The sequence below is a fragment of the Drosophila ananassae genome, chromosome 2L (genome assembly GCF_017639315.1).
Source record: "Drosophila ananassae strain 14024-0371.13 chromosome 2L, ASM1763931v2, whole genome shotgun sequence".
In the NCBI taxonomy this organism is placed as follows: Eukaryota; Metazoa; Arthropoda; class Insecta; order Diptera; family Drosophilidae; genus Drosophila; species Drosophila ananassae.
The window spans coordinates 16,155,486-16,179,064 of NC_057927.1; the positions used below are offsets into that span (position 1 = coordinate 16,155,486).

The window sequence follows — 23,579 nt, forward strand, 5'->3', positions numbered from 1 at the left end:
ATACCCGGGGAAGTTACAGCAACAACCGAATCAACGTCAGCGGAGTCCTTGGTCCTTGCTGTTCCCTTTTAATCGCCAATCGATAAATTTGCGTTAACTGTCAGCAGATTGTTGTTGCTACTGCTCTGGAGGTTTATTTTTTTCTGGTCGGGAGTCCCGCTGCTGCTGCTCATTTAATGCGATTAGATTTAATGGCCAGTCCCGAGTCCTGGTGGATTGATGCTTTTTACCCAAACAGCAGGACATTCGCCCTGGTCGTCACTTAAAACTACTTATTAGCCCCCATAAAATCGCCTTAGTCTAATTGGCTATGATTGATTCGGGGGCTTTGACGGCAAATTAAAAAGGAGAACGTAAAAACTGGAAAAGGGCGACAGTCGATCCACTAATTTGGCTCAAGTCCTGGGACAAAATATGTTTTTAATATGCAAAAACTTTTAGCCAAATGGCTTTTAACTGTCATTAGGCAACTGTTGCCCGGACAGCGCCAAAGCCAGAAAATGGCCAATGAAATTTTTATGACCCCCTAACAAAATGTTTCCACGTATCCCCCGAAAAGCCACGTCATGTGCCAGCTGTTCCGCCAGTTTCGGGAATCTTTTGGGTGGTGTTGGTTGGGAGGTATCTGAAAGGAGCTTCTAGGAGACACACACACAGAGCCAACAAATAACGCTTAAATGTTGGCTGCCTCACCTGGACAGTCTCCTCTGGTTATCCTGGCTTCTAGCGGCGTTATCCTTTTGTTGTGTCTCTAAAATGCTTTTTAATTTTATCAGCAGCACACCCAAGCGTTTACATGCTAAATGAATAGTTGCAGATGAAAAAGTAGAGGAGCTTAATTATGATTTGGATTTTTTATTTATTAGTAATGAAGCTAATAAGATTTTTTTTACCAGAATACCTATAATCAAACATAGTAGTATGTGCCTTCTTTTTTTGTAGTGTTTGAATATGATATTCCAAATAACCTCCACTTGTTTTTTCAAGTGCAACTAAATAGGTGTACAGAACGTGCTCCACAAACTCGCCTCGCACTTTGTCATCAGAGCGTCATCTGCTTGCCTCGCTTTCCGCTGTTTACCCCCTTCAGCCCTGACCATTACCTATTGGAAAAGTGGCCAACTAATCAACGACCATTGCTCTGGCATTTCATTATCATTCGTCGGACGTAGAATCCGTTTAGCTCCACTCGGAATGGCAGCTTCTGGCACGGGAACCACAAAAATGGCAGCAGTTGGTGCAGCTCCCTTGCAGCCATTCCGGTTCGGTTTCTGGTTCTCTTTTCCCTCCGCTGCATCGGAATTTTAATTTGGTTTCATTTCGGTCTAGGACAGATGGTGCAGCAGGACCAGAAGGACAAGAAGGACACACAGGACACGGCGCGCCAACAAGTTGACCAAGATTTAATTGCATTTTGAGTGGCCAACAATTAATAATTTATGAAAACAAAAAGTGCAAGAGTGCAAGGCGAAAGTTGCTACAGTTTTCAATTATTTGTGCTCCAATCGGAGTGTCTACAAAGTGCATCTACAAGCTGAAGAAGCTGTACCCCTGAGGGGTATATTTTTCCAAGGGTTGAGGTGCAAGGTAGGTATTTGCTTATTTCGGGAGGGTTGCAATCGCTGACAAACCGCAGCGAATTGCTAAACACGTGCCCCTTTTCTGGTCCGTTCAAAGCACCCTCCTGAATGGGGCAATGAAAAATTGTAAATTGAACAGGGCTATCCATGGGGAGAAGGGCGGCCAGGGGCGCTGCGGGCTGGCTGCGGGGTGTGGCAAGAAGCACGTGCAAAAATGCGTTAAAATTGCGCATTCAACATTTGAACGCAAACACAAACGCAATTAAGCGCGGCGTCAGTGTAATGAAAGTGTCTGTCTCGGGGTGGGGTCGCCGTCCAAGGCAGGACTTCTTGCTCTGCAACATCCACCCACCCAGTCACTCAACACCACCCTCAGTTGCGCCCACTGCTTAAGCGTTCGTCGAGGCAACGGAAGCGGAAATAACGCAACAGCCTCAGGATGACCGTGGCGACCAGGACGGAGACGAGCTCTTTGGACGTTGATGGTCAACCCGAAAGGCCGTGAGAATGCATTGCCGCCGGCTTGTTTGTCAGGAGTCGGTCTAGGCTAAATCGTATAGAATGTCCTTTTTGAAAGGTATATACTTTTGGAGTTGAACTTTTATTATGAGAAACAAGGAGATCGCTAATCCTTAATACGATATAAGATTTATTAAACAAAAAACAATGCTCATTTTTATAAGTTATATACCTTACTAATGGCACTAAAGGGTATGCCCCTTCAGTGTTAGCCACGGTTTTGTTTAGCCAACATTGGCCTACCAAGCTGTTATGTGTTGTTCCGTATACCCTTTTCCTGCTTCTGAATGGGTGGTGGGTGGCTGGATGTTGGGGATTTGGGTGGTGGGGTGGTTGCTTGGATGGTCAGACGGACCGGTCAGCGCGGTTTTGTAAAACGTTTAATTGCAATTTGAAAAGCAACCTTCAAGGCCCGGTCTGGGGGCGAACAAGGGTTGCTGATGCTGATGTTGCTGTTGGTGTTTCTGTTGCTGTGTTCAGGATTTATTGCTTTTGGGTCTATTGCAGCAGGGCCCCCTGTTCCAGTCAGCCTCGCAACGGCTTCTCCTCGTAGCGAATGTCTGAGCCTGGCGACTGCAATTGAGGAATTTCATTTTGAAACATTTAATTTCCAACGTGCAACCCTTTTCGAGGGACCGGGGGATTGGATTAACGGACGGGGAGCAGTTCGTGATAGCCGGAAACGGATATGGGGTCGTCTCTTGTTCCCTCTCTCCCAGGATCTGTCTCGTTCTCGCTTGTTAAACATATGTTTTCATTTGCAATGCAAAGTTTAATAATTGACAATTCTTTGGGGTTGCTTTTTGCCAACGGAAGTGACCCGGCGGGGCGGAGAAAAGGGGTCTTTCATGTGTGAGGTGTGTAATTGCCAGATCGCTGGAAATTCGTATTTTTTTTTTGCATATAAAAAGTGCTTTTGGGCTCGTGACCAATGAGCTACCAGACGTCAGACACCTTCGAGGGGTTGGAAACAATACTGAAACTGCCGAGCGTAAAAACCTTTGGTTGCGTAAATTGCTTCCTTGGTCGTTTCATTAAACTTACTATTTGGAAAATAATGAGATTTCAGTGGGGAGGATTTTCATTGTCTAAAGTTTTGGGGATGTTTCTTCCCAAAAAGTAGTCATAAATGCCTCGACAGTGAACGACATGCTTTCTAAATTGTTTGTCAGAATGTGAGTTTAAGGCATGTCTGGGAATCTACATTTAAATATGCTATGGAAAATAAACAAATTTTTCAGTTCCCTTAAGATTAAGTTGCTCCTACACATTCGTATTTTATGCGAGTCGAAGAAAACCCAAAAGAACCATAAACCTTCATTATTAATGCCCTAAGATATCAGTTCGCCCCTACCATTATGGCCATAAAAAATTTACAATATTCTCGTGCCGATTTGATTACAAAGGAAGCGTTAATTTCCATTATTCCTTCTTTTGCTGATTGTCATTGTTGTCCCTTGCAATTTGCGACCGTTATTGCCAAGCTTTTTTCGGTCATTTTTAAACCTGATTACATGCTAACAAAAAAAATAGAAGTATCCTTCGTCCTCAGGCGCCAGCTTTCACGCGGCTTTTTTTCAATTTGTATCACGAAAACAAAAATAACAGAAATAAAGGAGGAAAAACTCATTCAACCGTGACATTTTGTGTTTTGTTCTTGTCATGCCCCTTTTTTGGGGTTTTTTGTCAGTATTTTTGCATAATTAATATATGTATATCTTTTTTGACGGAACATATTTGGCAGACAGAGTGGGTAATGCAAATAAATGTTTGGGGTGAGATAATGCCCGGAAAAAATATCCATTACTGTTTTTGGAAGGGTCGACTGGCTAGACGATAAATAAATAAATAAACTAATTCAAAGCTTACAAAACATTGTTTTTTTATATAAATTGATTTGAAATGTGGTCCCCAAGGTTAGTTTTTTTTATCTTAATCGAAGATTAGCCCCTTGACCAATTCTAAAATAGTTTAAATACCTTAAAATTCATTTTCAGAGTATTTTGAGTTCCATTTCGAATTAGAATCGTCCAAAAAAACTGGAAAAACCATCCAAGCTTGCTCCCGACATTGTCATTCCCATTGTCCTCCTCCTTGTTGTCATTATAAATGTGCGCTCATTTGCCTTAAATATCCAGGACTTTTGTGCACCACTAAATTAGGCAGCGTTACCCTTCCCAGAACCCTATTCCGTGCCCAGCTGCCCCTGCCACTGCCCCGATCTCGTTGACCTTTTGGCCATCAAGTGGAACCAGATGATGGACAAGCGTGAAAGGGTTTCGAGTGGAGGGGCAGGGGACTCAAAATGTTGACAGCTGTTTGTTTGGAATTAGTCAGCGGTGTCGGGTCGGAGATGACAACACACTCGGAAAATATTCCGACGACATTTCTTAGCCATGTTAACAGCGCGAGGGCGAACCCATTGACCCCGCGCTTGGCTCTGACACGGGAATGGGTAGAGAACTTCATTAGGGTTCCAATCCATGCACTAGAAAAAATTTTAAGCTGCTTTTTTCTATTATTAAGCAACAGATTCATCACGAAAAGAAATGATATTTTCATATGTAAAACCACATCTTATTATCTAAAGTTTTGAATTATTTGACGATGCTGATATCATTATATTCCTCTTAATTTTTCTGAAAGTGAATCTCCATTTTCCTGTTGGCTTTTCCTCTGGCTGCATTAACGCTTTTATTGCGTTTTAATTTGCCTTGTCCTTGTCAGTGAGGCATGCAAGGACATGCATCCAGGATGTGGTCAATAAGGGGATCCCAGCCCGAAATGTTGCATGTTGTCAGTCTGTCAAAGGCCACTCACGAGTTGCCTCCACTTATGGGGGTCAGGGTTGAAAGCGGGAAGGGGGAATCAAATATGATGGGCCTGACGACTGGCCAAGGACACCGACTCCGGCACAAGGATCTGCCGGCCACAGAGGCTTGCATCCATGCACAGGATGAAATGGCATATTTAAATTAGTAGCAGGTCGGCTTGTGGCATGTGTGGTAATAAGCAGGGCGGACTTTGGCGCCAGCCCTTCGGCCTATTATCCTTCCGCCAGGATACACACACGCCACTCGCACTCACTCCCGGGCAAACGGCAATAATAACCGTCTGCAGCTTAAAGTAATTAGAACGCCATTTTCATGGGCTCCTTCGCAGGACTTCAGTTCCACTTCCCGACTGACCCTCCCATAAATTCATTGGCCCAACTTAAGCCTGCTCCTTGCCGCTGCTTCTGTTCAAAAATATAAAAGGACACCCATAAATGCGCAGCTTTAAGCCAAAGAGATCCCGGGCTGGGCCGGGACGAGGTCGAAGGGTGTGGTCATGGCTACTTGAATGCAGCGAGGACCTCCGCAGGACCCAGCTGCATTATTACGGTCAAAGTAAATTTATGTGCGTTGTTAATTGAATGCTGCCCTGCCCGGCGCGGGGTCAGGACACCTCGATCCGGCTCCTGCCGCGTCTCCATTTCCTCTTCCTTTCTCCAGCTTTACTTTGCATAAATCCGAAATTTATTTACGAAAAATAACAGTGGAATAATGGGTTTCAAAAGGCAATGAAATACACTACAGCTCAACATGGGTTACAATTAATGCTATAGAAACATTATTCATTAATATTTTCTTTTATCTTTCAATTAAGCATAAACATGATATAATAAAAAAATTGTTTATAATATACCAGAGAGTACTGATATCTAAGAACTCCATGCAAGAGTATACTTTCACGATAAATGCCTGTAAATATTCCGTTGTCGGGGGCCATTGTCATAGCGATGGTCAAATATGTGGATAAAGCAAGGCGACTGCAGCTCAGTGTGGGCCATTTTTCATATATTATAATCAGCAAGGATAATGTTAACGCTGCCAGAAAAAACCACATTCGAGGCAGATGCTGCAATAAGGAGGAGTCGAACAATTATGGCCAACATTGCTGAAGGAATTCATATGAGTGATGCCCTTAAAGTATGAAAAACCTTCGGAGATAGTGAGATTATTTATTTTTCAATAATTTTTTTTTGGGTGAGTAATATTTTGTTGCTTTCTTTCTCCACTCCATGATCGCTCCATCTCAGCCCACTTTTCCTTCAGGCAAGATTGAAAATACTCCAAGCGTACGCCATAAAGCAATTTTATAGCCGGACCCCTGGCAGCAGCAAGTCAAACCGCCAGAGAAAATCTTGGGCAGCGACGAAGACAACAATTCCCCCAGAAACATTCCCCACATGCCAAACTATTTGATAATTAAGTAGATGCGCGACCTCCAAGAGCATAAATCACTTAATTAACTTGACGACACTTTCAGACAGGCAGCCCAGAGAGAATGGCTGCATCCTTGAAAGTATTCCAAATATCTGGAAAGAAAATAAAAATACTACCCAAGGCGAGGCGGCTGTTGGGGAAATCGGTGCAAAAGCAGCGGCATAGATACTATCAAAACTGAGGCAGGCCCACTGGGGAGCCATCAATTCATCAAAAAGCTGGTCCACTATAAATAGTCGAAATGAACTTCAATAAAATGCCAAAAGTTTTCTACACCGGCACTTCAAAAGCCGGCCATTGTGAGGCCGAAAGAAATCAACACTGACAGCCCAGACTGGCATAGGAGGTGTATATTTTCCGATCGCGGCACTCGAAAATGTCAACGACTCCCGTCCCCGACGCGATCATCAATGGACCTCATTACCACGCCCCTTTGGTGTTGCCACCGATGTACGGTAGCCGCAAGTACAAATCCGAAATGCGTGGAAGGCAAAAGTATCCATCCGTGGCACCTCACAGCCCATCTTCCCATGGATGCCACCGCGCCTGAACTCAACTCTTCTTGGGGGCAGGAACGCCTCCATTTACAAGTGATCGCCGCTTCTCGGGCCATGTGTCTCCTCTGGCTGAATGAGATATTTTGTTTTCTGGCTAAGCAGCGGCAAGTGGGCGTGGTCAAAATACGCCTCCTTCCCCCATCATCCCCACACATAAATAACCAAACTTGTTGACAGTCTTTGGCACTGAAAATATCATTAAAAGTATATAAAATAAACGACTGGAATGATTTACTGGATCCGTTTATTCTAAAAAGGAATTTTGAATTTTTAAAAGGACAATTTTTAGATTTAATGAAGACAGTAAAATGCTTAAAATTGTTCAGTTTCAGATATCATACAATTTAATATTTAATTAAAAGACATGTTCGTTAAAACCCATTACTTACCTTCCCACCACCTTACATAATCTTGTTAAACACAAACTCCCCAAGGATAGCCTAGTAATCCAATTCTGATTTGTAAAGTCGTAAAAGAAAGCCAGTTTCTGTAGATTTCCTGCAAGGACAATGAAAACACCTTCGATTCAGTGGGCCACGTGATAAGCTAATCCTGGCCTGAAACTGACAGTGCCAACGCCTTCAGACAATGAAATAAATTTGGGTGCCAGGCCAAAATTGAAATTGAAATGAAAATGAAAATTGAACAACTTATAAATATCTCATGTGGTGCTTCTGTCAGACTCGATTCCTTGCTGGGGATCCTTGTCCCAGTTTCGAGATTAGCTAACCAAGGGAAACAACCACTCGTACACCCAACATTTTCTCACACTTTTTTCAGTTTCCGTGTCTGCCACTGACGACCCGAATGGCATCCGCATCAGAATCACCCACCCAAATCTGCTTTCCGAATTTATCTACATATAAACAAATATTTTTCTTAAATATGACAACACTTGGGGGCGTGTCAATGGAAATTTTCGGGAGGGCGTCGAAAAAAGTGTGTTCGAAATTGAGTTTTTACAAAGTTTTCTCCATCTCGCTCGTGGGGCGAGCAATTTTTGATTCGTCTACGTTGTTCTTAGCTAAAGGTCTCTTAATGTTGTTGGGGGCGTGGGAGTGAGTGGGTGTTTGGGTGTTTTTTGGAAGGGGGCGTGGTCGTGTGTGCCCTGCTGTCATTGCTTGTTTTGCAGTTGACATTGAGTGGCGGAGGGAGCCACTCCGACCAGCCCGTCGATGATATGCAGGCTGATGAGTCCATGATGTAGCCCATAATGATAATAATTCCGAGTGTGTGTGTAGGTATTATGAGTGCCTGTTTACACGATGCTTATGTGCGAGGGCTTTCCACTTTCCGTGGACGGCCTGCCCTGCTTTGGGGGGTTGCTCGAAAAAATATTTAATAAAATGCCGGTAGAATTTAATTAGATTTTAATTGCATTTGCTACCGAAGCTACCAGAGTGACAAAAGCAAAGCTGGGACGTTTCTGCTTCTAACAAGGAATCTGTTTTTGACTGATGACTCCATGAGGGTTGATGGATACGCCAATGGGGGTGGTATTATGATATATTGTGTTATTAACAAGGTATTAAAGTCAGTGGGAATTAATTTCAATTTATTCTCGCGTCACAACACACTCACTTAGCAATTTCATTCAGTGTTTTAGATAAACAAGCTCTCTAGAAATAGTAGAAAATATTTATTCAGAACTCATCGTTACCAGATCATACTTAGCTTTTGGTATCTCTCTTTAAATATAACTCGCATTTGAATTGCCCATGAAACCTGTATGTCATTATTCATTTAAAATTAACACCTCCGAATCGTTTGATCTCTGCCACAAATATATTGCAGCCATTTTTCAACTCTTTTTGATCTTATTAAGACAGCCCGAAACAAGTCTTTTCAAATCTCCTGGAAGCCTTTCTTCTACCGAAATCTTTTCAAGCCAATTAGAGGTCAGAGGCTCGTTTTACGGCGTTTCGAATCGGAAGTGATACAAACACGAATACAAAATTCTTCATGATCAAAATCATCATGCCCCGACAACCGAAAACCTTTGCGGCACAACTTTAATCGCTTGCCGAGTCATCAAACGAGGTGCAACGGAGATGACACCTTGAAAATGGAATACAGAAAGAACCTGGAGCCGGGGAACCTCATGCCACAAAGAAAGCGGTCAATTTAACACAATGATATAACGAGCTGAACTTGAAATTGTTAATGCTCTTAGCCCTGGTTGGGTAGACACTGCAGAGTTCACTTATTAAGTCATTACCTCAATTAGAAGAGGAAACAATGCACATATGGGTCCTTAACGATATGATCAAATACACAAAGCCATCTCATGTGGGTATGGCTTACTAATTTCCTTTTAATTGCAACTTTCCAGCGACTTGTTTTGAGCTGTGCAACCAAAACGCATCTGCAATTACTCGTCCCCCGCGGCCGAACTGGCCCGGAGATGTCTTTTCGGTGTCGACTTTGCCTTTATAAATATGCAGAAATTAGTGGCGAACAAATCTTGTGCAAGTTTTGGCATTAACACCTTTCAATCTGAGCGAGTTGCAAACAACATTGCGAAAATGACAAAACGGATTTGAGGGGAACAGTAGATAGTGCTGGAAATGGCTTTATTTAAACTTTTCACCATTTGGGCTGTAAGTTCTGATTCATGCCTAATTAATGTCAATATTAAAGTCCATCATAGTCAGTTCGTACCGTATTTTGTCCAACCATCACGCAGGAAATGTCACGACACCCAGCAGTCTCTGTGAAGACTTCAGGTTTTTGCCCGCAAATATCTTGCATTTGGTTTTCGCGATGCAATTTTGAATATGCATAAAAAATTGGTATTAAAACGTCGCATGTAAGACATTAATCAGCTGGCAAAGTGGCAGCCGCAGGAGCAGCAGACAGAAGCACCACTGGAGTGGAGCAGGGCTGGAGGGGTGCCACTCGGTGCGATGGCTAGGTAAAGTCAGTGAGCAGCCAGTTGAGCGCTTGCATCATGCGCTTGATTAATCTGCATTTTACTCCCCACATGCCCCCTTCATAAAATAAAGAAAAAAAATCTGCGCATAAGCAGCTTGACTTTTGCCAGATTGGAGGAATGAATGGGGTTGGGGTTGGGATTGGAGCTGTGAGGTGGGCGGTGGGCTGTGGACTTCCCAATCCAACTAACATCCACCGCACTTCACTCAACTCGACGGCTGCCTCCTTTTCTGGTTGTCGGGTTTTATTTTTGAGTGCCCACACAGCACGAAAAGAGACCACAACGCCTGGCCCGAACAATAAATTCACATTAAGGAAACCGAAAATAAAAACACAAAATAAACAGATACAAGCAAAGTTTATTTCATTAAAAACATTAGAATGAAACTGGGAGGGAATGGGAAGCGACAGACATCATCGAGCCCTACCATAATTTTGCATGCCTGGTGGCTGAATAATACGAATGTGCCTGTTGATTGTTTTTAGCATCTGTAGCATTGAGTGATGAGAAATCCAACCCACTCCACCCCACTCGAGTCCCTAGCACGTTGCACACACACATGGCCCTGCCAGAAGTATTTCCCCAAGATGCTCTAGCTGGATGCGCTGGGCCCTCGGGCATTTCACTTGCGTATGCGAAGATTTTCCAAAACATTTACAATCCCAAAGATCTTACTGCAGCCAAATGCTTATCGAAAACAAAGAATATCTTAGCTATGTAGGCCGAACGCAGCGAATATTGAATGCTCTTGAATTAAGGATTCGTAAGGTTCTTCAAAAATTATAGTGCAACTGTTGATTAGTCAATTTTAACATAAGTATGAATTATTTATTTAATACTTCCTGATTTCCCAAATCATAAATTAAGATTCCCCTATGAAGACTACAATGGGTAATGTTAGGAATTCTAAAATATTTATCCTCTTTCATGAATAAAAGTCTGTCTCCTGTCTAATTCTACCTTTTGATTTTGTAGACCTCAATATTTTCATTGCAATACCCTTTCGGAAGACAAAAATAAAAACTTTCATCACCGCAGACAGTTTTATTCCCCCGATTCCCTAGATTTCGATACCGCATTCAAGTGGCCAGACTCTGACTACTCGGCGGCTAAATGCAGCGCATAATTCACAATGAGTGATTCTTAAATTGTCCATTAAGATAATTTTTATGGTAGAGCGAGTCCAAAAGGGGAAACAGCCGCCGAGCCACTAGGCGAACATTTGGCTGGCAACTTGCAACATCCCCAGCTAGAGCTGCTCCTTCGTTTATCAATTAGGGCGGCAAACACTGGGCTGGCCTGGGCCACTCGCTAATTATCAGCAAAATGCCTACACATGGCGAACGTGGATATGATGTGGTCGTGGTCCAAATTTAGCAATGTCTAAGTGCATCCCATGGATGTGTGGATGCGTTCCGAGACTGCGTCATGCTCGACAATTTTTCACGCTTTTCTTGCGCTTGTTTTCCCGCCAGAGGCCCTCCCTCCTACGGGTTTTCCTCCCCCCTGTTGCACCTCCTCCCTCTGAGAACAAAAAGCTAGACACGTACTGTATCTGGGCCCCAAGTTTCCCTTGCCGGCCTATGATTGATGTGCAGTTGATGACTATATAACTTTGTATGATTTTTCGAATCTCTGGGTATGGGGGAAGCCACGACTTCGGGAGCAGGCTTGGTTTTGTAGGTGGACGCGTCTTTAATTAGTTTCGGTTTCCTCCACAATTCTTGGGGTGCTCTTCGGGGGGAACTTCTTCTTATTTTCCTGGCGTTAAAAATGTTGAATAATTGAAATTTCTTAGAATTTTTCATTACTACTCGAGCGGGATGCTGCAAAGTAAAATTGTTTTGTGGTCGCGTGTCGGTCTTTGAAAATTTTTTAAAAAGATTTCCTCCTTGTATTTGCCATTTGAGAGGCAGTTTTCATTGGAAACTGAATTTGTGGGGTTTTCCTTCTGAAAAATTGGTGATTGTGACTAATTAAGCTGTCGCTGGGAAACTTATATTTAATCTTAGGCAATTAGGGAAGCAAACACAAGAAAAAAGCTACTTTGAAGTTGAGGGAGGTCTTGTTATAATAAAAAATCAATAGACGTAATGTTTAATAAATAATGGAAAGGAATAATAATATAACTGAGACTATTTTAAGCAAACAAATACAAGGAGGTCCAACCATACTTCCAGTGTTTCTACAACTTGAGCTAAAATTTGATACATTGTTTGAATGAATCCCAAAAAATTGTCATTCAATCCCCAGGCCTTCATCAATATTTGTCCGCAATTGTCAATCTACGGTAAATGACTTGACCAAAAAGTTTAAAGCTGATCAAAAGGCTTCCTGCACTTTGTCTCTGGGTTGCATTTGGCGGGCAGGTCACGTACGGCGTGTCATTGCTGAGCGGCTGCCAGCCAAATTGGCTACAGTAAAGCATCCGCCGCATTATCTTCATCTTCATCACGGGTCCTCCTGCGCCCCCAACCCGTCAGCCTTTCTGTCCCCTTGCCATTGAAAATAAACTGAAACGAGGCGCCCACAATTACGCTTGAGAACTGCAAACTGCAAATGGTCGGAAAGGTTTGTGCAATTTTTCTATTGAATTCTCGCCGAGAGCTTTGCCAGTGAAGTGGCTCCTGGAGATGTCCCTCCTCTTTCCTCTGTCCTGGCCGGCAGCGAGGCACGTGCTCCGAATACCAAAGCGGCAGGTCCAGGAGCTCCAAGCCAACAATGTGGCAGCCGCTTCTTGTGGAGAGCTCAAGCATTATGATTGATAAGTTCGTTTTGTGAATTTTTCATAAATTAGGCAACAGCTGTGGCATTGCAAGGGGACACAGCAGCAGAGGTGCTGGAGGAAGAGTAGCGACCCATCATCGAGTGCCCAATCGTGCGCCATTTGTCTATTTTAATTAAAGGAACTTGGCGCTGATCTCATCCCATCAGCCTGGAAAAGAGGAGCTCCATCATTGTAGCTTCCTTTGTTTGGCATCACGCACGTCTGGCTTCCTTTGGTTGTTAATCAGCTGTTAAGCGCCGAGGTGGGGAAGGGCGAGCTGGGTGTGAAATTTTAATAAATGCTTTAACATAAATCAAATCAGTTTCACTGACCAGCACAGCTGCCGTTGACTCGACTGAAGAGGCAGAGATTCGGCTCTGATTGGCAACCCATTTGTTTCTGCAATTACTTAATTATTTTTGGCACAGAAAACTAGGGAAACAGACTCAAGAGGCAGACTAGTTTCGAAAAGACCTGACTAATATTATCTCAAAGCCCTTGGGCCAGAAATCTTGTGTCGTAATGTGTTATTAATTACCAGTCTGCAAAATGAATCGTCATAAATCAATGTCCCTGAAAACTATTATTATTTGTCATCCCTTTGAAGTCCAACCCTCTCCCCAAAATGTCCTTTGAGCTTCGCCGCTTCACCTTCTCCACCCAACTAAGAGCCCCGACTTACTTTCAGGATCTCCCGTTTTCACATTTGCAAATAATTAAGTGCCCTGCCGGGGCAATTTAAATCGCGTGCTGTCCAAGTGCATTAAGGCACATCAAAACAGAGATCCCAGACCCCATTTTCAGGCAATATCCCCCACTTGTTAACAGCTCCGTAATCTGAATGTGAAATCAAGTCGCTCGGCACTACACACAATAACAGTTGACAACTGTCGACGGTTGTCTGGCAGGCATTTAAACGCTTGTCAAAATTATATAAACTGCTGTCAGAAGTGCCGGCGGGAACTAGGGAACTTTTTCCAGTAGTTCCTCCTATAAAAGGGATGGGGTGCACTTGAAAAAATCATGATTTGGGTGTCCAAGCTGGTACATTTCAGGAAGTACTAATAGCATTGACCTCAATTGTTTAAGTTATCATAAGGCAACTTCTCCAAAATGTTTTCTTTTAAACAAGATAATTCAATACATCTCAATGAATATATAACATTTGTCTGAGTGCAAAACAAGGGATCTTGGAAGTGCAGTCGGAACTCGACATTTCTGTGGCAATTAATGCGAATTTCGACATCATAATTAAAGCGCATGGTGACGACGCTGGGTCTCGTCTTGCGACCGACCGGGTCCATTATATTTAATGAGTGAACCGGCAAAGGCAGAGTCGGAGGAAGACCAGCAGAAGTAGTACGGCCCAGACCGGTCCCAGACCCATTCATTCACTTTTGATATTTGCATATTTTCACATGTCATTCGGCTTTTTGGCATTTCTTTTCCGCCTTTTGTGCTGTGCACAGCGAAATGCAAAATGCAATTTCGGACGGTTGTCTGAGGCAAGATTTTCATGCGGGAAGTTCCCCACTGCAGTATCGGCTGGCAGCGGGGCAGCCCCACCCCGGCTCGCATAATTAGCCGCAGACTTTTGCCGCTTGACAAACTCTTTGAAGAGCTCCTCCAACCTCACTACTCCCGCCTCCAACCGCAGACACGTGTGCCGCTCTGTTTTGGCTTATTTATTGTTGGATGTCTTAATTTATGAACGACTGTCAGGCCGGAGAGACTTGCCATCGGTTGTTCGGAATCAAAAAGGAAAAGATCTCACCAGACAAGCGGATCCATTCATTGTATCCATGTGACTCAGCTCCTGTGACTGTGATTCAGTCTCCGTATCCCCAAGTATTGTTTGGCAATCGCGATAAGCATTATCTCCGGCCTTTGGCATCCAAAATTTATGACTCGCAAAATACTTTTAGTCTCGGCCAAGTTCATTGTAGCCACCAGCCTCTAGCCCACCAAGTGCAATCAAATAATTGTAATCTCTTTCGAATTGCAGTCAAGTTTTACTTCCACTTCTAACCCACTTAACTCCCACTGCCACTTGATTATGCTGATGAGCACGTAGCTGTAACCCGAAATGCATTTCTGGTTAACCCGGAGTGCTAGAAGAGTGCTTGGCAAACTGACTTTTTCGGCAATCTTAATTAGAGCAGATAACGCTGATGGCTTTGGGCTTTTCCGGATTGGATTTATTTACCCAATTCGATTACAAGTAAGAGTTGGTCAGCGAACCGATTGGGAAAGTGCTCCCAAGACCATAGAAAAGATAGTCTAATTTGAAAAGTTTCCAAGTGCCATTGCCAGAGAGCTGTGGGGTGTCAGAAATGGAACTTTATATTCACATTACGTATATTTGATAGTTTTTAATAGTAGGGTAAGAAAACTAATTATTATCCATCTCTTAAGTTTTATAGGCACATTGTCCTTCGGAACATAGTTCAGGAGAGATCCGGCCTGGTTGGGCCGCCAACGGAATGCACTGGATAAATTGTTTACTTTGAAATTAATTACCCCGCTCATTGTTTCTTGGCCGACGGAAGTTCTAGCCATTGACCGCCATGGGGCGCTGTGTTAGCCAGGCTCTTCGGAGCTGCATAAATCAAGTTTGCATTGCCGTTAGCTGCACTTTCAACACTTCTGAATAGCATCCCCCCGACGGTCGGCTCACTTTTATTACCCACCTTCTTTCAGTGCCCGCCGATCGTGGCAATAAAATTGCATTTAATTACACGAGTGCACTGGCCAAAGTGTGTTCAGGGGGATTGCTATTCAATTGGGGACTGGGGCTGGGACTGAGACTGGTGTTGGCCATTGGGAAATTGCCCTTGGTTTGGACCATGGCCAGCTCTTCATTGTTGCGCGCATTTTTGAGCTCATTAAACCGGCTGCAATTGTTGCCGTGCGTTGCGTGAGTTGTTGTTCTCGCCGCTTCTGCTGCCGCCCCCTTGCTCTCTTTTGTTGGCCGGCAATCAATTTTCAGTCAGCAGTCTGCAGCTTGCGAAAGTTGCAGAAATGCAAAAATGAAATTATATTTGTGGAGCCCCCAGTCTCAGGCCCAGGCCCAGGCACATCATTAAAATTCATCGACCTGGGAGCAAACGAGTCAAACGAACACCTCTTCTCCTTCATTTGTGCGGAATTTCAAAAATCTCCGAACCCACTGCTCCAAAGTACTGCCATTGAAGGAAGAAGCCTGGTCCAGGTAGGAAAATATTGATAATTCAGCAAAACAAACTCTGAACCCACAAACAAAGATGCTGCAACTTCCGAAAAGCTATTATGATTGGGAGGATTTTTTGAAATTGAACTAGATTGCCAATTATACCTTTTTTTAATAGTTTTAAGAGTCTCTAAGTCGAACTCTGTATATTAAATTATACAGATATTTGATGCAAAAGTTATATTCTTACTTAAATAATGTAGAATTTCATTTTGGTTTCATTTACTTTAAACAACAGCTTCCAAGATCTTGTAAGCCTATTATGTCCATCTAGCATTGAACTTAGAGCGAACGCGGCTCCACCTCCATTGTCAACTATTGGACCATGTTTTGTTTCGCTGATTGACTTTCGCATGCAATCTCCATGTTTTCCCTTAACGCCTCAATGATTGCCAACAATGGCGGGAGAAGTGCAGCTCGGCGTCTTGCCAAGATGGCGTGTGGCAGAGCCATAAAAAAAAGTTTCTTGCAGAGAAACCAAGCAGCAAAAAAAAGACCCTGCCTTTGAAGAGCTTATAATAAAATACGCAAACACACGAGTGTGCTATTGTTCAAGAATGCGCTAAATGAATGCAATAAACCAACTAGGGGACCCTTTTCATTGTTTTATGGCCACGCTCCGTTGACTTCTAGGGGGAGCTTATTCGCCCCGTCTCTTTTCCGTCAGCGAGTCCTGTCTCTTTCTCACTTATCAGTCTGCGATCGCAGGCAAATGGCCACAATCAGCGCCTGGAAGTTGCAACAGCAACTGGCCGACGTAGACTCGAAGTTGTCGTGCCATTTTTTGTGTATTTTTTTTTTTTGCAGAGCGAAAGGGAGCGGGAGCAATCAACGCATTGTCGACAGGTGGAAAACTTCATGGCCAATGAATTGTTGTTACCAGGCTTTAACCCTGGCAACACTCTCTTGTTACCATTTTTTCGTCTCTGCTTTTCTGCGTATTTTGTATTTTGCATGGCCTCAAGCTGATTTTGTTGCTGCCGCAGACTGACAGCAACAGTTTCATTTCACTTCATTTCATTCCTTTTGGCCCTGCGTTGACGTGGCCAGTAATTTGTGTTGTTGCTGTTTGTTGGTTGGTTGTTGGCTGAAGGGAAACAGCACCAGAAACAGCAACAACCAACAGCCAACAGCCAACAACAATAATAATGGCCACAACACACATGCAATTTTGTGCATTAAAATTTCACACTGCACTCGCATTTTGTTTGTTTGTTCGGTTCGGTTGGGTTTGGTTTGGTTTGGCCTGGCTGGGTTGGTCGAATGCTTTTTTGGCTTTTTGGGTTTTCGGGCTTTCGCTTTATAAGAGTTGGTAGTACACACACTCATCCTGGCCTTCCCCTGGCCTGCTGCATTTACTGTTTAATTTGGCATGCATTTTGCTGTCCTCGCTCCCCCACTTGCTGTTGCTGGTCCTGTCTCTGCTCCTGTCGCCTGCCACAAGCAGCTGACAACAAAATGGCGATAGTGTCCTGCCTTACTCCGGCTCTGTCTCCCCGCTGCCACCGCCTCACCTGACTCATTGCACCTGGCTGAAAACCAAGCTGGAACGTCATCGTCATCGTCGCCTGTCAACAGCCACGTTTTTTGGCCTTCGTGGGCGTGGTTTCTGCCGCTGTTGCTGCTTCTGCTGCTGCTTCCCGAAAGCCTGGTTAAGATGGGATTTAAGCGGTAAGGGACGCATTTAATTTGACGCAAATTTAATTAAGGCAACTGAACAGAACTCGACCAACCTGACGGCGGGCACTGACTAAAAGGACTCGGACGGATTTCAATTATCCTGGTTAAGCCATGTTGAAAGAAGTTCATGGCTCACTTTCAGCAGCATTTATCTTGAATACGATAAATACCATTGATTTTTTTCCCCAACAATTATACATACCATCAGTGGCGAATAATTATTTTAATTGGCAATATTTAGTAAATATTTAAAGTTTATCCATGGTTGAAACATATAATACGTTCAATAGCATGCGTTCTGGTAAAACTATTCTTACGTAAGCTTTCATATAGCCAAAATTCAACTCCGATACGAATTGGCCTAAATATTGAGTAAGAAGTGTCTCAAAAGTTTCCATTTTAGCCGAAAAAAAATCGAGCCAAAATTTTATTTCGCGATTGGAACTATATTTTGATGCAGATTGACGGTACTTAGTTTTGTGATTTGTAAATGGTATTCCTTTTCCCAATCCAATGTGAATGGGCCTAAATATTGACTAAGACGTCCTTCAAAAGGTTCCATTTTAGCCGCCCTAGGATCTTAACTTGGTTAACATGGTCTCCCCATCGATTTATTTCAGGAAAATTGCCATAACTTTGTTAATAATTGTTCGATGGGCGAATGTTATACCTTCCCGATCTTGGATCTTCGAGAACTATCAGTTTCAATCAAAACCTAACCACCTAAAATCGGAGCCCATTTTCGAAATTTTTTTAAGGGGTAACATCATGATTTTGGCCAAAAATCGAGCCAAAATTTTATTTCGCCATTGGAACTATATTTTGATGCAGATTAACTGTACTTAGTTCCCTGATTTGTAAATGGTATTCCTTTTTTCAGTCCGAAACGAATTGGCCTAAATATTGACTAAAAAGTGTCCCAAAAGTTTTCATTTTGGCCACCCAAGGATCTTAACTTGGTCAACATGTTCTCGCCATAGATTTTAAAAAAAAAAAAAAAGGGTTTGAAAAAAATAGAAGTTTTTCCAACTGTACCTTCTATCTGCAACATATTTTATATAATTCCTTTTTTATCACAATTCATAATCAACTTCTAGAGTTACGAAAGACTGCAGTGCGCCCTATTTGTGAGGGCTTGCAACTTTTGCTCCTCTGATTGTAAGTTGTTCCGCAGTACTCTGCAATTTCCACGGAGCAATTTAAAACGCAAATCACCGGCAACCCAGGCATTGTCATCATGCAAATGCCTGCCATGCATATTTAATGTAAATTCCTTGTCTTTTTTGTATTTTACTTGCTCGTTCCACAGTAAACACTTTTCACGATCAGTGGGCCACGTAAGGAGTCCTCTGGCCCTTTTAGCCCGTTCCTTTGAATTTCCGGAAGTGAATGCATTACGCTAATTAATTCTTGATATATGGCAGAGTTGCTGTGGCCAAAACGAGGCCACAAACCTGCAACCAGCCATAAAAAGGAGACGCCGGCAATAAAAGGAACCAAAACGTAAAAAAGCCGGAAAAGAGTGCCAGCAGTGAGTTGAAAAAGGAGTAACATCTACATTTGCTCCACTTTTTTGTCGACTGCCACTGGTCCTGGCCGCCAGTAAATTCACGATGGCAATTAAAATTTAGCAGGCTTTAAGGTTGGCGAGCTCCGTGCAGCAGAAACAGTGACAGATGCCGCGGTTAAAGTTTAATGACAAAAAGCAAAAATATGAAATTGCGGAGGGGAGCGCCAAGTGGCTGGAGCAGCGAAAGTGAACAGTTGCCAGCGTCTGGGCTGTGTATCCTGTCAAGGATGCAACATCCTTGGGCTTATTGTATAACTTTTTTTTGTATTTTGCATGGTCACATGTGTTTCTAGGCACTGGCAGAAATAAACTTTAATAATTTGGGGTACAAAATAATGATAAAATTCTGAGACCTGTTGGCTCTGCTTTTATTCTCCATAATCTCACCCAAATTTTTTTCACTGTATTTATACACATGTGGCAACGCATCTCCGACAGGAAACCATTCGCAGCAACCGCCAAAATGTGGCAACAGCAACAGAGACAACGAAGGATGAAGGAAGCTTACTTCCTATTCCCATACATACATATATATGCTTACCCGCCCCCCAAACGCCCCCAACTCCGCCCACTCCCGCCACACCGTCTTTGCTAACCAACTGCTAAACGCACTGAGAACTTTCCCACACATGTATCCACACACACATGGGGGGTGTAGTGTGTGCAACATACTGTTGCTTGTGCCGCAGCGAAAGTGCGCGGAAGTAATAAAACATGCGGGCGGGCCGGGGGAAGCTGCAACTTTTGCGACGCTTGTTGCACTCGCTGTTGCAATTGTCTGGAAAGTGTCGTGACAGTGGTGGCGAAAAATGCTTGCACTGGGGCATCAGGGGGCGGCGTAAATGGGTGGTGGTGCGACTGGACTGGGTGGCAGCAACATTTGTGCTTAAGTGCCGCAATATTTGTAGAGCTGAGAATTCTTTTCTACGTAATTTATGTCTGCGGTTACGCAAGCATATGGAAGAAGAATTATAACTTAAATTTAAGAATGTGCTAGCCATCGTAAGAGAAAAATTAATTAACTACATTTTCAGCAAAAATCTTTAACTTTATGTATAAAAATATTCACCAAACATGGTGGTCTGCAAACTCCATGAATTTTATAAAAAGTGACGTTAGGAACTTCCAGTTCCTAATTGCCTAATAAGACAAACTGCATCAGGTGCTTTTCAGCCATGATTTGTGTGTCTGAGTTGCCAAAAAACCGAGAAACTGGAAAACCAGTCATCGAAAGTGAAGTTAATGGCTAGCCGCAAGAGTCAGGACACACCCATTTCGGGCTGTTGGAATAAAAAGAGGATCCTGAACAACAGCTGCCACAAAGGCACACCCCGGGCACCTCGATTCAGATCCGATCCCGATCTCGATCTAATTTAGGCGTATTAGTTGCCTGCAACAAAGGGCGAGCTCTTGAAAAATAATACAGAAAAATACAAAGACAAAGGCAATACATAGACCTTTTTGGAGGATCCTTCAGCAGTCAGATAAGGCGCTGCTAATGGCTTCATTAGGTTGTGCAGGTTCAACTGAAGGTTCATCTCGAGGTCCTCATCTGTTTGCCACATGCCGGGAGGAAAGGAACTCTGCCATCGCCCGATCTCTATGAGGACTTTGAAGTAACCGCGGCCGGGGCAGATCCTTTGCCTTGCTGCCTTGTCTGTTTAGATAGAATCCAATGATTACGATTCGTTTCGTGAAATTGCTCAAGATGCGGCAACTAATATTTTGGCATCACTTGAAAGCCACATGAGAAAAATGGGAAGAAAATGAAAAGATTCTTTTATGGAAAACTCTCATAAAAATTCGTATGATACAAATCAAATTGCTCACTCATAAACTCTCTCAAATGGAACGAAACATTTCGTTTTAGGAATTTTTTATTACAATTTTCCTTTTCCTGGCTCCTTGAGTGAAAAGTGAAATGCCCAGGCTATTCACACCTTTTGGCCACAACAAGGGACTCTGGGCCTGATCTCCTCGTTTTATGGCCCCCACACTTGACATTTATGGGCAGTTTTCTTATGAAAAGTAATTAAATTTATAAAACCATATATAGTATATAAATACATTGCCCAATAAAGATATGAACCGGAGCCAGAAATCATTTAAAGAAAAATGCACAAATTGTGTTTGTGTCTGGGGAGAAACGCATTCCCCGGCAAGTGTCATTAAAAATGTTCTCGGATACACAAACACCGCACTATATTTAATAACATATTCCTCCATATCGTTGTATTTGTATGCAAAAGCAGTGTCTAGGGCCTCGTAAAGCATCAAGCAAAGTGCACATAAAATTGTAATCACTCGAAGTACTCACATTGCATAAGGAATTTTTTGTGAGTTTCTTTTGTTTGAAGGGTTTCTGCCCCCAAAATTTCTCCCTCCATCGCCCAACCATACCCAACTCCTGGTCATGTTTCTTGATTAGACGGCAGGCTCGTTAAAATTGCTCATGAACTTCAATCATTAAATCGCATATCGGAGCAGATATGGGCAGTTATATCATTTGTTTCCGAGAGTTATGATTGTTTGGATTGCTGGCGGGGAATCATAAATGGAAATTCGAGACGAAATTAATGCACTTTTAAAATAAATGGGAAGAGGGGAAAGGTTTAAAAAATTGTAAATATCTTTTATATATTATCTAGAACTGATTCGAGCTGGAATTGCAACAGGATTGTTTGGTTCTAAAACAGGTTCGGTTTGCAATTTAACTGGTAATTAAACCTGATAATAAAAAGTCAAAAAACTGAATGGTTTATTGAAAATTTCATTCCAAAACCCTTTTCATAAAAAGTTATCCCAGTTCAAAATCACATTGCCAACAAATGTTTTCTTTTTTTACAAATTCACACCAAATGTTCACACTTCAGAACAGAAGGCTTCGGATTCTTGGCCATGAAAAGGGAAAAAGGTGTTAGAAATCAAAGAACTTGGCGCCGCCTTCAAAAGGAAACCGAGTGGCATGTGTTGGCCACATACATAAGTCTCGTAGAGACTCCTTTTATGGCCTTTAATTGCATTTCGATGGCCAATAAAACGTTCAGATTCGGCCAAATTAACGACGGGAAGTGCCAAGAAAGCCAACAAAGCTGGAACATAATTAGCGTCTTTCGTGTCAAGTTCTCCTCTTTTAATTTCTAGTCGGTGGCCTTTGAAGGTCCCAGGGCCAGGTGGCGCCAAATATTTCCCATTACCTCCAAGAGGGGGATCCTAGGGCTAAAATTACTATGCTAACCAGTTTTGCATTGCAAATCCCAGTCGATTAATTTGCAATTTCAATCTCTGCTGCATTCGTAATGCGTGTAATGTGTAATATGCAAAATGCAGAATTCGTTTGGTGGAAAATTATAAAAAATTATATTTCCACATTTCGCATTTGACTCCCTGTTTGCCTAATTGAATATTTATCAATTGGTTTGTTTTGGGGTCTGTTTATGCAAATAATCGCTGGAAATGAGCAGCTAGTGTGCCGCATTAAGCGCATAAATTGTTGATTTGGATTTGGGAATTCCTGCCGCAGGGAGCTCCTGCCCCGCACTCGGCAAGCCCTCGATGACAATTTGATATTGATTCGGTAGCTATAGTTACAGGAGCTAAGCCCATCATATCTATTACAGCTGCTGCAGATAACCATCGCAATTAGCCTGTAAATGGTAATTGTTTTCTCGATAAGTTACCGGGCCCCTATCTGGGTATTCAACTCCCTCGATTGCCGAGTGCCTGGGATCTGCCTCATTAAAGTGCCAAGTCCATAATGGTGGCCATCTCTCTTGTCCTTCCAGGGATTTTTACATAAGTGTATGCAGTCGGTTGTAAGTGTCTGGGTTTGGCTGCCTCGGCCACTTGAAAGTAATTAAGAATCCTTTAACATATTTTCTTATCGTGTTAAATGGCTTGATGATAGAATGGCATGGCAAGCATGGCTGTCGTCCTAGGGGGATCTGTTTTATATTTAATTTAAAAACTCTAAACAGTCCACCATTTCAGTCTAGTTTTGTATCTGTTCTAGTTTAATCTATGGCCCTTTTCAAGGGACACCTGTCTGAATTATCGCAGCGCTTAACTGCTGTGTTTACCTTGGCCAGCCCACACATTTTTAGCCCCTACTAGGTACTAGGAATCCCCCTCACACACAACGCCCCTTGCCAGCTTCAGGAACGGACATTCAAGTGTTCAATTGTGCAAACTCCTTGAATGGCACGCCTCTACTTGGTCAGCTGCTCCGCCAGTGGCTCCTGTGGCACAGTATTTGATCGAGAGACTTATTCTGGGGATCACACTGTGGAAAATAATGGATATCTTTAAGCCTATCTTGTTCTAACTCATAGTATTATTTTCTTAAAGCCCTTCCCTTTTTTCCCTGTGTAATCAAGAGGCAAAAGCGGAGGCGAAACCCAACGCATCCATGTCGTTTGTCGTCTGTCTGGCTTATCGCCACGCACTTATCTTCCTGGCTGACGACAGGCGGAGA

At 43.0% G+C, this 23,579-nt stretch overlaps 1 long non-coding RNA gene across 1 annotated transcript; it reads left to right on the forward strand.

Annotated features, from left to right (window-relative positions):
* Positions 1-8,492: 8,492 nt before the first annotated feature.
* On the forward strand, positions 8,493-9,957 carry LOC26514081. The gene is made up of 3 exons (XR_001409065.3): positions 8,493-8,651; positions 8,719-9,524; positions 9,575-9,957. It is a non-coding gene; the product is annotated as an uncharacterized LOC26514081 (long non-coding RNA).
* Positions 9,958-23,579: the final 13,622 nt, after the last annotated feature.